Source organism: Schistocerca americana, chromosome 1 (genome assembly GCF_021461395.2).
Source record: "Schistocerca americana isolate TAMUIC-IGC-003095 chromosome 1, iqSchAmer2.1, whole genome shotgun sequence".
Lineage (NCBI taxonomy): Eukaryota > Metazoa > Arthropoda > Insecta > Orthoptera > Acrididae > Schistocerca > Schistocerca americana.
In genome coordinates, this window is record NC_060119.1 from 105,215,840 (window position 1) to 105,232,441 (window position 16,602).

General features: G+C 38.8%; 1 protein-coding gene across 2 annotated transcripts in view; it reads right to left on the reverse strand.

Annotated features, from left to right (window-relative positions):
* LOC124549316 (GTP-binding protein 1) overlaps positions 1 to 16,602 on the reverse strand; it is a 152,985-nt gene that overhangs the window by 114,499 nt on the left and 21,884 nt on the right. The gene's annotated exons all lie outside the window — the stretch shown is intronic.

A 16,602-nucleotide genomic window follows, 5' to 3' on the forward strand; every position in this document is an offset into this window, starting at 1 on the left:
TATTTATCGTCCATGTCTCACTTCCATACATGGCTACACTCCATACAATTACTTTCAGAAACGACTTCCTGACACTTAAATCTATACTCGATGTTAATAAATTCCTCTTCTTCAAAAACGCTTTCCTTGCCATTGCCAGTCTACATTTTATATCCTCTCTACTTCGACCATTATCAGTTATTTTGCTCCCCAAATAGCAAAACTCCTTTACTACTTTAAGTGTCTCATTTCCTAATCTAATTCCCTCAGCATCACCCGACTTAATTCGACTACATTCCATTATGCTCGTTTTGTTTTTGTTGATGTTCATCTTATATCCTCCATTCAAGACACTGTCCATTCCGTTCAACTGCTCTTCCAAGTCCTTTGCTGTCTCTGACAGAATTAAAATGTCATCGGCGAACCTCAATGTTTTTATTTCTTCTCCGTGGGCTTTAATACCTACTTCGAATTTTTTCTTTTGTTTCTTTTACTGCTTGCTCAATATACAGATTGAATAACATCGGGGACAGGCTACAACCCTGTCTCACTCCCTTCCCAACCACTGCTTCCCTTTCATGCCCCTCGACTCTTACAACTGCCATCTGCTTTCTGTACAAATTGTAAATAGCCTTTCGCTCCCTGTATTTTACCCCTGCCACCTTTAGAATTTGAAAGAGAGCATTCCAGTTAACATTGTCAAAAGCTTTCTCTACGTCTACAAATGCTAGAAATGTAGGTTTGCCTTTCCTTAATCTATTTTCTAAGATAAGTCGTAGAGTCAGTATTGCCTCTCGTGTTCCAACATTTCTGCGGAATCCAAACTGGTCTTCCCCGAGGTCGGCTTCTACTAGTTTTTCCATTCGTCTGTAGAGAACTCGCGTTAGTATTTGGCAGCTGTGACTTATTAACTGATAGTTCGGTAATTTTCACATCTGTCAACACCTGCTTTCTTTGGGATTGGAATTATTATATTCTTCTTGAAGTCCGAGGGTATTTCGCCTGTCTCATACATCTTGCTCACCAGATGGTAGAGTTCTGTCAGGACTTGCTCTCCCAAGGCTGTCAGTAGTTCTAATGGAATGTTGTCAACTCAGGTCTTTCAGTGCTCTGTCAAACTCTTCACGCGGTATCGTATCTCCCATTTCATCTTCATCCTCTTCCATTTCCATAACATTGTCCTCAAGTACATCGCCCTTGTATAGATCCTCTATATACTCCTTCCACCTTTCTGCTTTCCCTTCTTTGCTTAGAACTGGGTTCCCATCTGAGCTCTTGATATTCATACAAGTGGTTCTCTTTTCTCCAAAGGTCTCTTTAATTTTCCTGTAGGCAGTATCTATCTTACCCCCAGTGAGATAAGCCTCTACATCCTTACATTTGTCCCCTAGCCATCCCTGCTTAGCCATTTTGCACTTCCTGTCGATCTCATTTTTGAGACGTTTGTATTCCTTTTTGCCTGTTTCATTTACTGCATTTTTATATTTTCTCCTTTCATCAATTAAATTCAGTATTTCTTCTGTTACCCAAGGATTTCTACTAGCCCTCATCTTTTTACCTACTTGATCCTCTGCTGCCTTCACTATTTCATCCCTCAGAGCTACCCATTCTTCTTCTACTGTATTTCTTTCCCCCATTCCTGTCAATTGCTCCCTTATGCTCTCCCTGAAACTCTGTACAACCTCTGGTTCTTTCAGTTTATCCAGGGCCCATTTCCTTAAATTCCCACCTTTTTGAAGATTCTTCAGTTTTAATGTACAGTTCATAACCAATAGATTGTGGTCAGAGTCCACATCTGCCCCTGGAAATGTCTTACAATTTAAAACCTTGTTCCTAAATCTCTGTCTTACCATTATATAATCTATCTGATACCTTCTAGTATCTCCAGGATTCTTCCATGTATACAACCTTCTTTTATGATTCTTGAACCAAGTGTTAGCTATGATTAAGTGGTGCTCTGTGCAAAATTCTACCAGACGGCTTCCTCTTTCATTTCTCTCCTCCAATCCATATTCACCCACTATGTTTCCTTCTCTCCCTTTTCCTACTCTCGAATTCCAGTCACCCATGACTATTAAATTTTCGTCTCCCTTCACTACCTGAATAATTTCTTTTATCTCATCATACATTTCATCAATTTCTTCATCATCTGCAGAGCTAGTTGGCATATAAATTTGTACTACTGTCGTAGGTGTGGGCTTCGTGTCTATCTTGGCCACAATAATGCGTTCACTATGCTGTTTGTAGTAGCTTACCCGCACTCCTATTTTTTTATTCATTATTAAACCTACTCCTGCATTACCTCTATTTGATTTTGTATTTATAACCCTGTATTTACATGACCAAAAGTCTTGTTCCTCCTGCCACCGAACTTCACTAATTCCCACTATATCTAACTTTAACCTACCCATTTCCCTTCTTAAATTTTCTAATCTACCTGCCCGATTAAGGGATCTGACATTCCACGCTCCGATCCGTAGAACGCCAGTTTTCTTTCTCCTGATAACGACATCCTCTTGAGTAGTCCCCGCCCGGAGATCCAAATGGGGGACTATTTTACCTACGGAATATTTTACCCAAGAGGACGCCATCATCATTTAACCATACAGTAAAGCTGCATGCCCTCTGGAAAATTACGGCTGTAGTTTCCCCTTGCTTTCAGCCGTTTGCAGTACCAGCACAGCAAGGCCGTTTTGGTTAGTGTTGCAAGTCCAGATCAGTCAATCATCTAGACTGTTCCCCTTGCAACTACTGAAAAGGCTGCTGCGCCTCTTCAGGAACCACACATTTGTCTGGCCTCTCAACAGATACCCCTCAGTTGTGGTTGCACCTACGGTAGGGCCATCTGTATCGCTGAGGCGCGCAAGCCTCGCCACCAATGGCAAGGTCCATGGTTCATGGGGGTAGGTCCTTTGCATACGATGTACATAATTGACACAATGCACATGTGTGTCTAAAAGTTTAAATAGGTCAGATATTTCAAATGTAAACAAACATTAGTGCCGCGGCATCACATGTCAAGAAATGTGCAGTGTTGCAAGCCAGAGAGTAATTTGGAGAAAATCATCAATACCACACATCGGAATACTTGGAAAATATGCATACAGATGACACGTCCAGATGTAAGCAGAAATCAGACAAAAAGTACAAAATCATACCTTAGCGTCTTTTGAAATGAACTGTTTTTACTTTCTTGTAGAATGGGTCCCCAGCTTGTAGAAATCTGTTAAAGAATTTCATCTTGCTTTCAGCTGTTAAGAGTTTTATTTTTTAATTGCAGTTTTAGTATTAAGCCACTTTCAAGCATAAGACTTTAACACATAGGCAAAGATAATAATGTAATATGCACATGTATTACTTTGTTGGCTCTGGCTTTACCTATAGGTCAAAATTCTTCTCCCACATACCATATATAGTTTGTCTGCGTCATTTTATTTACAGTTGATTAGTTATACATCATTTTAGTCTGAGAGTAGTACATATTAACATTTACTTCAAACTTCCTCTATTAAGTTTGTTCACTCACTGTTGAAGTTTATCTGCACTGCAACAATTTCAATGACATGGAGTCACCTTGCTTGATTCCTCTTTTAATTTTGATTTGCTTTCAATTACAGTGAAGTCCAAGACAGGTTGTAGCACTGATCCATAGACATCCTTCAGTACATTAACATAGGTTGCATTAATATGTTGCTTCTCTATGGGTGTTAGGATACATGTTGTTGAAACCAAGTCAAAAGCTACTTCAAAATCTATGTATCCCAGAAGAGAAAGTACTTCATACACACTGCTTCATTTTATAGCTTTGTCCACTACTCAGAAATTTTTCATTGTGCTATATCCACTTCTAAAGCTAACTTTTCTTGGTGCTTGATTAAAAGTACAAGAGCTTTCTATGTGGCTGGTGATATTTTTGGTGAATATGAAGCGATGAGGAAACTAACGGGCCCACAGTTTTTTTGTGTCTTGTCTATCTCTTTTGAGGTGGTGTACGTTAGTACTGTTTCAGTTCCAGAAAAGATTTTTAATGTCACTGTAATCAGTCATTGGCCTCTTTAACAATATAAGAAACATTAGAATGTTATAGTTTGTGATGGCATCCAGACTGAACCAATTACATTTACGGAATTATTTTCCCAGAGGTCTAATCCTTAGTGCATTCTACAAGGATTCCATAATACTTAAACTAAAGGATGGGATTCACCTTTTAATATTCATTAGTAAGGTGAACAAATTTCTCTGACTGATGGTACTGTAATAGCTCAAGATAGAAGTTGATCTTCTTCCTCTATCCTAAGCTGATGTTTTAATGCCTGCAGCAGAAACAGACGCAGGTTCTTAAAATTTACTTTCCTGTGACCTGTGTGTCAAGACACTAACTTAATCAGCAACTAATGGCATTATGGTGCTTATGGCGCACTGCACAGAAGAATCCAGTAGGTTACGTTGTCTTCAACTTCACAAACACTGACACTTCACCGGAAAATCAAACAGTCTACTACATAAGAAGTTGTGAATCATGATTGTGTCACTTATTTTTAAAGGTGTTCTCGTCATCACTTGAATAGCTGATTGCAGTGGCAGAGTTCAAGAACACTGATATGAAAACATCCATTCACCCTCCCGTGAAATCTTCTCGGGTGATCAGCCGAGTAAAGGCGTCGTCTTCTCGCAACGTTTCGAAGGGTTTCGTACCCATCATCTTCAAGCTTGAAGATGATGGGTACGAAACCCTTCGAAACGTTGCGAGAAGACGACGCCTTTACTCGGCTGATCACCCGAGAAGATTTCACGAATGGAATACGCCGAGAAAGTCTCAAATCACATCCATTCACCCATCAGTCAAACTTCCTTGTGTGACAAAATCTGTGATCTGAATCACAATAACTAAGAGACTAATAATGCAAGAACAATGGTTGATCCCACAATGGATAGATCATGTCTGCAGTATCTGTTTTGCCTGTTATGTCGTTGTCTCAGTGTCTTGGCCCCGACCATTGTAAGTACATGAACACGATTGTTGCAATTTAGCTTTGTTAGTAGTTATAGACTATTGGTGTAGTGCGGAAATGCATTTAGCTAGGGCATTAATTCAGGTGTCACTGTGAAGAGCTTGCATAATATTGCTAGGAACCAAAGTGATACAATAAAAATATTTGGCAGAACATAAGTGAAAATCAATATTAAACTGAAAATTTTTAAAAATAATGAAAGATGTACGACTCATAAATAAACTCACCATTATAGAAAATATACAATCAGCGGAAATCTCACGTGAAAAGGAATCCAAAAGCGAAAAATGTCCAGTGCCAAGTTAATGTGAGAGATATGGCAGCATTAAAAAGGAAATGAAAAAACTGCTAAATACGGTTAAGTAGCTGGCCCATTGAACATACTGCAGCCAAACTTCTGATTTATCTACCCTGTAACTATTATACTTTCTGTATAACCGTTATATTAAAGAGATTTGTAATTAATTTACATGTTAACACGAAACACTGTTATGATTTCATCCCAATGTTTTCATGAAAAATCTATGGCATGTACCTGAACTGCACACACACAAAACTTTTTTGCAGTTTCCCATGGAGAAAGAGTTTTTTTATGAAAAAGGTGACGGGAACACTGATGTCCATAGCACATTCAAAATTTTTAAACACTATATATAATTAAAATATTGTTGATCCATACTAACAGGAGCCTTCATCTGGATCAGGTTTCTAAGCATGAGGGTTAAATGGGATGCTATAAAAAATGCAGGAAGAAGAAACCAGATTTTTATTGCATCTGAATTTAGCAGCAACAGGTTTACTGTAACACCTTACAGTTTTAAAGTGAGATCTACACTCCTCAATTTACTTGTGTGACATAGTAGATGATAAAATGAAGGTATAAAATCAGTATCATGTTGAGCTGATATTTTAAATGTCCATAACTGATAGGGACAGTAAAGTTGGCTACAGAACATCCTGCTATTTTGATCGGTCTTATTATAAAACTTTACCTGTTGCCATTTGGCTCTTTCAGACTGGGAATTAGAACAGTTTTTATTCAGAACTGTACCTGAGCTAAAAAAATATAATTGTTTACAATTGATGCAATAAATATACATGGAAACAATATCTCCTACCACCATTTAGTGGAAGGGAGAATTTATATCTGCAGCAGTGCTGTCTCCTCAATGATGTCGGGGGATGCTGGCAAATTGACTCTACTGGCTTAACTCTTAATTTCGTAAGTACATTGCCTCTAACCACATAATCTTACTCCATTGCTCCCACCACTATGTGAAACCACTCTCTTCAATGGACTCTCTTTTCCATCTAAAGTGTACATTATTATTATAAATATTTCCTCAGTTTTCATACCTGATCTCATTCTTCTTATGAATGTGTGAGTGTAGACTACTGTGGTCACTGTCACCTTCAATAATGAATTTATCTGTATCTGACTGTGTCTTTCATAGACTAACACTTCAGCCACTGGTGCAAGTGACCTCTATTAAGGGATTCACTATTGGGCTAACGCAACATTCAGATCTTATAAAGGTAATTTCATTATGTTTGTTGTGTGTACAAATTGAAAACACCAATGAAGAGTAATTTTGATTGATGTCTGGTATGAGATGGTGGGAACTGAGACATCCTTTATTGACAGCAGTTCGCTTTTAATTCCTATGGCTGGCATCAGCAAGTAGTGACTGAAAAAAAGTCAGTATGTCACATGCCTTTGTCTGCAGTGTTTAGTAGTATTGCACTGCCTCATGCAAAACACTTGCATACATCTTCTCAACTACTTTCACTGTATCATGACAAATAATGGCATTAATGTGTCACAAAACTGGCCAACTGGAAGTGCAAAATACGTGCATAGAGCATGTTTATTTACACAGAAGCCAACTTCCAACATTTTATTTGTGTCTGAGTAAAATCACTTGTATCAGATAAATTAGCTTAAAAGAGTCCTAAAATCATCATGTAAAATTTCAATGTGCTTTTAAATATAATGAAAAGGATAGCTGCTACTCACTATACAGCGGAGATGCTGAGTTGCAAAAAGGTACAACAAAAAGATTGTCACACAATTATCTTTCACCCAACAAGGCCTGGAGCCAGACTGGCTCCAACTGCCAGAGATTGTGGTCATGTGTGTGTGAGTTGCATTTTCATGATTGTGTGCATATGTCTTTTTGTATTGCCCTTCTGCAACTCAGCATCTCCTCTGTACGGTGAGTAGCAAATATCCTTTTCATTACATTGTTACAGTCCATGCTGGAATTTCCACTGTTTATATGAACTTTCCGTGTTAATTGCTTCAAAATTTGTGTGTGTGTGTGTGTGTGTTCATGAACAAGAAACTTTTGTAGCCCTGACACACATGAACTGAGGTCCCAACAACTGTTTTGTCTAGCCCTCACTAAGGAGTTACAAAATATTTCATTAATGTTAAATCCAGCTACAGATTTAAAATGTAGAAGAGATTACAAACCAAATGCCCACAATTATGGGTCGATTATTTCCATATCAATGAGATGGTAAATTTAATAGGAAAATTTCCCCTGCAAAAGTAATTTTTGGCACAATTTCAAAATGACTGAAGTGTTACCAAGGATATGAACAACATGAAGAGAAAAGTCTGCATAATTTTGAGTTAGCCAGAAATCAATTTATTAAAATGGTTCCATGATAGTATGTTCACAGCAAAGGAAAAAAGGAGAAGGCAACTACCCACTATAGAAGAATACCTTCTTTCCTGCATCTCTGGATTAGCAGCATTCAGCAACCAAACACAAAGAGAGGTTATCACCTCCTACCCTATAAGGTCAGCAGTAAGGACTACATTTTGCAGAGGAATCACACTGAATAAGGAAATAAACAGATGAAGACATGCCTTCAATCCTGCCTGGAAGCAGTTCATGGTCAAAGTTGGTCGGTTTTAGTTCATAGAGAAGACTAGTGTGTAAGTCTTCTATCATTTTAGCAGCAACATGTGCTGAATTCATTACCTTGAAGATAGATGTATACTGGAAACTCACAACAGGGATCCGGATATATATCTAAAAGATGCTCGAAATTTACATGATCACTGTTAACAACATGCATTCGGAATCAGTTCTGCAACCTTACAACCAAGATGCCGACACTTTCATAGTAAGCGACACACACTTGCGCCTGCACCCTCATCTCTATTACTCTCCTGACTCATTAATTTATTACTTATTTCCTTCAGATTAGTTCTCTCTCAATACATCTAGTAATTTTCGCTAAAGTCCAGAATGAACTCCCACTATTACTTTCTTTGTGTGCTTTTGTGTATTCTTTTCCTGTGGGTAGTGTGCTTGTGCCAACAGAAGTCTAGAATTCTGGATTCATGGATTTTCCCAAACTATGAAGCCTGACTCACCTTTTTCCGTATGTGAGATCAATACATGAACTTCGGATCATCTGCAGCATTTCTGTCACTCGTGCCCCTAAAAAACTCTTACTATACGGTGCAAACTCTGACGCTGAACAATTAAGGATACAGCAGATTTATCAGTTAAGTCCTAAATTTTCTGAAAAAATGTGGGAAGGAGAGAGATAGTTGCATGTATGTTTGTGATCATCAATACGAATCAGGCATCCAATTTCCACATTAATTTAAAATTGTCTCATGAGTTGTTATGAAACAAAGCCATAAATTGCTCCAGGCCTGAAACGATCTAAGTATAGGTTACACTTGTAATACATGTATTTTCAGGTTTCAGTGCTGCAAAAAAACATATTACATACTATGACACTAGATTTAACCTACATTTGTGCTTTATGCAGTTCTGACAGCAATATCCTCACTCTAAAAAACTGTTTATTACAAATTTTAGCATGTATCTAAGTGACTAAACATATTAACAGACAATTCCATATTTCACCTTCGTTGTCATACAATCACTGTCATTTATATTACACAACCAGCTGATTTCAGTATTGTGTCATTTTCAAGTGCTACTCCTATCATTGTAATTTTATACTGTCATCCTGCATTGGAGTGTACAAATTTATGTTTATCATTTTAACTGTAGTCGCTGTGATAGAAGACATGAGCTAGAGCAATGTTTCTTTTACATTTCTATGATTTAATATTACTGTTGAAGTGGCATATTTACACAAACATAAAAACTCATAAGGAGTGGCACTTAAAATTGTCCCACAGGATTCATCCGAAATGCTAATGACACTAGCATACTAATCAAGGGTCCAAACTCAACCTTACCACACACAGCTCTTATCATAGATGAAAATGCCTGCAATTGGTTCCTAGCAAAGAGTTTAAATCTTAATGTCACAAAGACTCATGTTGATTGTATCAAGAGGAAAATTCACTGACAAAAACTGTAAAATTATGAGACAGAATTGCTGGCCAGTACCTAACTTTTAGGAGGCAAGATTCTTAGCACTGCAAATAGACAAACTAGTAGTTCTGACAGCTAGGACAGTTTGCTATACAGTCTTTCAGTTGTATCCACATGTAATACTTGCTTGATAATGTAGTTATTACAAGCTCATCTCTTGTACTAGGGCGACATGAATGATTGATCCACATAACAATGCAACACAATCTATCAAAATACTGGATTTAACCACTCATCAAATCAGTTATTCTTAAAATATTGATCACAGTAAGTATTTCAGTTACTCTCAAGAGATCGCATGTATTGGCTTCACCAACACACAATGAACTGTCGTGTTCAGCCTCACCCGGATCCTAGACTATAATACAGACCAGTATGGTTTTGTAAACTCTCAATCAAACTGTCACCTTCTAACCTAACTTAGGCCCAGAGATACGCTGTAGATGAGTCTGTTACAACAACCTAAATTTCGAAAAATTATGTACCACTTGAAGCAAAATTAATATTTTCATGTTTTAACAACGGAAGTCCACATTGGAATATCAACAATTAGAAAAGGATAAAGTGCTACTCATCATAAAAATAACAAGTTGTGTTGCTGACAAACACAATGAAAAGGCTTTTACACTCTGAGTTTTTGGCCACATCTTTCTCCAGAAAAGAAAGGAAAACACACACACATTCACATGAGCAGCATACCTCACGCATGCATGACCACTATCTAAGGCACTCTGGGCAAACTATATCTGTGTTTTACTTTCTTTTCTGAAAAAGGCTTTGGCCGAAAGCTCAATGTGAAACAGTATTTTCACTGTGCCTTCCTGCAACTCAGCACAACATATATTCTTTATGGTGAGTAACAATCAATTCTTTTCGTAATAATTTTCATCTTCTGTATGCCACCAAGTGCCACATCTTGATAACATCATGGGTCGAAGCCAACAACCAATAGGTACAGCTTGTAAAAGTAACACAGTGGGACGATATGTAATGAAGAGTGAGATACAGACCAGATTGCAGTGTACGATACTATCTCCGATGCATACGCAAACTTATGTAACTTAACAAATACACACTGAAACTGTTGTTGTTGTTGTGGTGGTCTTCAGTCCTGAGACTGGTTTGATGCAGCTCTCCATGCTACCCTATCTTGTGCTAGCTTTTTCATCTCCCAGTACTTACTGCAACCCACATCTTTCTGAATCTGCTTAGTGTATTCATCTCTTGGTCTCCCTCTACGATTTTTACCCTCCACGCTACCCTCCAATGCTAAATTTGTGATCCCTTGATACCTCAGAACATGTCCTACTAACCGGTCCCTTTTTTTTGTCAAGTTGTGCCACATACTCCTCTTCTCCCCAATTCTATTCAATACTTCATCATTAATTATGTGATCTACCCACCTAATCTTCAGCATTCTTCCGTAGCACCACATTTCGAAAACTTCTATTCCTTCTTGTCCAAACTATTTATCGTCCATGTTTCACTTCCATACATGACTACACTCCATACAAAAACTTTCAGAAATGACTTCCTTACATTTCAGTCTATCTTCGATGTTAACAAATTTTTCTTCTTCAGAAACGCTTTCCTTGCCATTGCCAGTCTACATTTCATATCTTCTCTACTTCGACCATCATCAGTTATTTTGCTCCCCAAATAGCAAAACTCCTTTACTACTTTAAGTGTCTCATTTTCTAATCTACTTCCCTCAGCATCACCCGATTTAATTCGATTACATTCCATTATCCTCGTTTTGATTTTGTTGATGTTCATCTTATATCCTACTTTCAAGACACTGTCCATTCCATTCAACTGCTCTTCCAAGTCCTTTGCTGTCTTAGACAGAATTACAATGTCATCGGCGAACTTCAAAGTTTTTATTTCTTCTCCATGGATTTTAATACCTACTTCGAATTTTTCTTTTGTTTCCTTTACTGCTTGCTCAATATACAGATTTAATAACATCGGGGACAGGCTACAACCCTGTCTCACTCCCTTCCCAACCACTGCTTCCCTTTCATGCCCCTCGACTCTTACAACTGCCATCTGCTTTCTGTACAAATTGTAAATAGCCTTTCGCTCCCTGTATTTTACCCCTGCCACCTTTAGAATTTGAAAGAGAGCATTCCAGTTAACATTGTCAAAAGCTTTCTCTAAGTCTACAAATGCTAGAAATGTAGGTTTGCCTGTCCTTAATCTATTTTCTAAGATAAGTCGTAGAGTCAGTATTGCCTCTCGTGTTCCAACATTTCTGCAGAATCCAAACTGGTCTTCCCCGAGGTCGGCTTCTACTAGTTTTTCCATTCGTCTGTAAAGAATTCGCGTTAGTATTTGGCAGCTGTGACTTATTAACTGATAGTTCGGTAATTTTCACATCTGTTAACACCCCTTTTCTTTGGGATTGGAATTATTATATTCTTCTTGAAGTCTGAGGGTATTTCGCCTGTCTCATACATCTTGCTCACCAGATGGTAGAGTTCTGTCAGGACTGGCTCTCCCAAGGCCGTCAGTAGTTCTAATGGAATGTTGTCAACTCCCGGGGCCTTGTTTCGACTCAGGTCTTTCAGTGCTCTGTCAAACTTTTCACGCAGTATCCTATCTCCCATTTCATCTTCATCTACATCCTCTCCCATTTCCATAATATTGTCCTCAAGTACATTGCCCTTGTATAGACCCTCTATATACTCCTTCCACCTTTCTGCTGTCCCTTCGTTGCTTAGAACTGGGTTCCCATCTGAGCTCTTGATATTCATACAAGTGGTTCTCTTTTCTCCAAAGGTCTCTTTAATTTTCCTGTAGGCAGTACCTATCTTACCCCTAGTGAGATAAGCCTCTACATCCTTACATTTGTCCTCTAGCCATCCCTGCTTAGCCATTTCGCACTTCCTGTCGATCTCATTTTTGAGACGTTTGTATTCCTTTTTGCCTGTTTCATTTACTGCATTTTTATATTTTCTCCTTTCATCAATTAAATTCAATATTACTTCTGTTACCCAAGGATTTCTACTACCCCTTGTCTTTTTACCTACTTGATCCTCTGCTGCCTTCACTACTTCATTCCTCAGAGCTACACATTCTTCTTCTACTGTACTTCTTTTCCTCATTCCTGTCAATTGTTCCCTTATGCTCTCCCTGAAACTCTGTACAACCTCTGGTTCTTTCAGTTTATCCAGGTCCCATCTCCTTAAATTCCCACCTTTTTGCAGTTTCTTCAGTTTTAATGTACAGTTCATAACCAATAGATTGTGGTCAGAGTCCACATCTGCCCCTGGAAATGTCTTACAATTTAAAACCTGGTTCCTCAATCTCTGTCTTACCATTACAAAATCTATCTGATACCTTCTAGTATCTCCAGAATTCTTCCATGTGTACAACCTTCTTTCAGGATTCTTGAACTAAGTGTAAGGTATGATTAAGTTATGCTTTGTGCAAAACTCTACCAGGCAGTTTCCTCTTTCATTTCTTAGCCCCAATCCATATTCACCTACTATGTTTCCCTCTCTCCCTTTTCCTACTCTCGAATTCCAGTCACCCTGACTATTAAATTTTCGTCTCCCTTCACTACCTGAATAATTTCTTTTATCTCATCATACATTTCTTCAATTTCTTCATCATCTGCAGAGCTAGTTGGCATATAAACTTGTACTACTGTAGAAGGTATGAGCTTCGTGTCTATCTTGGCCACAATAATGCGTTCACTATGCTGTTTGTAGTAGCTTACCCACACTCCTATTTTTTTATTCATTATTAAACCTACTCCTGCATTACCCCTATTTGATTTTGTGTTTAAAACCCTGTATTCACCTGACCAAAAGTCTTGTTCCTCCTGCCACCGAACTCACTAATTCCCACTATATCTAACTTTAACCTATCCATTTCCCTTTTTAAAGTTTCTAATCTACCTGCCCGGTTAAGGGATCTGACATTCCACGCTCCGATCCGTAGAACGCCAGTTTTCTTTTTCCTGATAACGACGTCCTCCTGAAACTACATTAGTAAAAAAATGGTTCAAATGGCTCTGAGCACTATGGGACTTAACATCTGTGGACATCAGTCCCCTAGAACTTAGAAATACTTAAACCTAACTAACCTAAGGACATCACACACATCCATGCCCGAGGCAGGATTCAAACCTGCGACCGTAGTGGTCACGCGGTTCCTGACTGAAGCGCCTAGAACCGCACGGCCACACCGGCCGGCCTACATTAGTAGGCTGAATTATTGAAATTATGGTACCCGAGTCTAAAAATTAATGGAATATAGCAAAATTATGACGACATGTAGTTTCTACAGAAAATGTGTGTAACAAATGTTAGAACGTATTTACAAAATCTGTACACAGAAAACTGATTGTAATTATGGTTCACATATACATAAAGAGCCACGATTCATGTTAATAACATTTGTAAATCAAATATTGTTATGGAAAGGTATTTGATGTATTTTGGCAATGATAACTGTAATATTTGGTATGTTTATTTCTCTGAAATGTTTGTGACAAATTATAAATCCAGATTTTGTAATTTTCTTTGGGAAACTAACCAACTTTTAATTGAAGACTTCAAAATTACTGTTTGAAATGATGAATTCTTTTATATTTCAACTGTCAAAATATATATGAGGTACAGTGGTGGTAGCCCAGGCAAAGCTAGTATCATCTCAGGTTTCACAGAGTCAAAGTTACATCATATTTGTGGTCCGAATAAACACATTGCTAAGCTCATTTTTGTTTTGGTCACATTACTCAGTGGATCTGACTAATCCGGGCAACCACAGCCTGATATTATGAAGAGCCTAAGACTTTCTTACAGGTGGAGATAAGAGATACACACCCAGACCACGAACTTCAAGAAACAGCAAATATCTATTTTAGTGACCACAAGAGGCGGTTACTTTTTAAACTGGCCCTAAAGTATTGTACATTCTGCAGTCAGTTTCCTGTGGGATTCATAAGCTTATAATATGTTATGTGTAACATCTGAAAGCATTTAATAAGAAGGGTTGTAGTAGTAATAGCAGTAGTAGAAGCAGAAGCAGCAGTAGTTGTTGCTGTCACCTTCAGGCTGACCAGTTTGATGCGGCTCTTCACCACTCACACTTCTCTAATAACCAAATTGACTTTTCATTAATGTTTTATGTTGTGCCCTACCAACAGATTCCTTCTTTAGCTCAGATTCTGCCATAACGTTCTTTTCTCGCCAATGTGATTCACTGACCGAAGCAAATGTTATACAATTAAAATACAAGATACAGAAAATACTAAAGTAAGTAGATTCACCAACTGTGTGTCGTGGGAAGTGGAATGAAGGAAGATAAACATTCCATTGGTGAGGTTACTGAAGGTGGTCATGTTGGTTAATTAGTACTCCAAGAGGTATGAAGTCTGCTGTCAACATTTTAAACAGCGTTGTGGATAGGACAAGAAATCGCAAAGCAACCACCTTGGTATTTATCTCTAGTGATTTAGTAAAAACTGTAGAAAAACCTAATTGTCTGGCCACAGATGGGTCTTTAAGACAGTTTTTCCAAATGAGAGACAAGTATCTTAACCACTGCACCACACCACCTCATTCGGTTCAAGAAGTGAGAGCTAAGTGAAACTATAAGGTGTGCCACTAACACCTGTAAATTAGTAATGGAGAATTACACTGCTTAACAAAGAAAGGGAAGCACCTAGAAGATATGGCTGGATGTCAATGAAACCACCAGAGTTCATTAGTGCTGTTTATGTTTAGTGTTCTTGCCAGGCTTTATAGGTGATTGGTTGGTTGTTTTGGGGGAAGAGACCAAACAGCGAGGTCATCGGTCTCATCGGATTAGGGAAGGATGGGGAAGGAAGTCGGCCGTGCCCTTTGAAAGGAACCATCCCAGCATTGGCCTGGAGCGATTTAGGGAAATCACGGAAAACCTAAATCAGGATGGCCGGACGCGGGATTGAACCGTCGTCCTCCCGAATACGAGTCCAGTGTGCTACCACTGCGCCACCTCGCTCGGTCTTTATAGGTGACACAAGAAGGATGAACAGCATCAGATGCTTAGTGATCACTGCAAAGAACATGGAGATGTTGCATTCTCATGTGAGACAGAGTAACTGGCATCTGACAAGAGTTTCAAAGGGGCCTCATTATAAGTCTCCATTTGACAGTTGGTCAAACTGTGCAATACACAGATTTGTGTGGCATTTGGATATGACAATGACCAAATGTTGGACTGCAGGGGGACATGATGGTAGACATACTTGCCAAGGTTCCACCTGACCACCATAAGGAGAGGTCACTGTATTGTGCACAATCTGAGAATAAGTGAAGCACTTCAGCAGCATTCTGTGTCATTCTTAACGACTGGTCAGATACTAGCAGCAGCCAGACTATGGAATTACTGCCCCACACACAGACTGCCATTAACACAACAGAAATGACTGCATTTGGAGTGGTGCCATGACCAGCAGGCACGGTCTTCTGAGGAATGGTGTCACATTGTGTTCAGCAATGAATCATAGTTCTGCACAACCTCAAATGACCATGTTTAGTGAGACTGGCAGCAACCTAGGGAGAGGTCCCATTTTTCCAATGTTTTGGAAAGGCACAGTGGCATTACTCCTGGCTGTCCTAGTGTGGGGAGCCATTGACTATGACTTCAGGTCATGACTGAGAGTGACTGAAGGAACTCTGAGAGCACAACGGTACTTCATGGACATCTTGGTCCTCACGTGTTACCTCTCATGAGACAGCATCAATGAGCCATTATTCAAAATGACGACACTTGTCCACACGTGCCATGCGTCTCAATGAACTCTGAGTAATGAGAAACTCCCATGGCCAGCAAGAACCCCAGATTTCCCGTGATAGAACATAGAACTTCAACCCAAAGCCAATACCAAGGATATCAAGGACCAGTGAAAACAACTGTGGACCTGCTTGCCTCAGAAGAAGACTTAACACTTTATGATGTCCTTGCTGCAAAATCAGTGTATGCATTCAGGCCAGGCAACATCATACTGATAATCACACTCACTTTGAAAAATTCTTTGTAAATCTGGATCAAATTTGTAATCAATGAGACAACATCACATACTCTTTCAACACCGGAAGTTGCATTTCATTTCCTCCTCACCTTCTGGATGCTTCACCTTTTTTGTGAGGCCGTGTATAATTTGCAGCAAACTGTGCCAGACACAAAAGATACATGAAATCACAAAGTCCTTACTAAGCTTAGACTGAATATAAATGGTA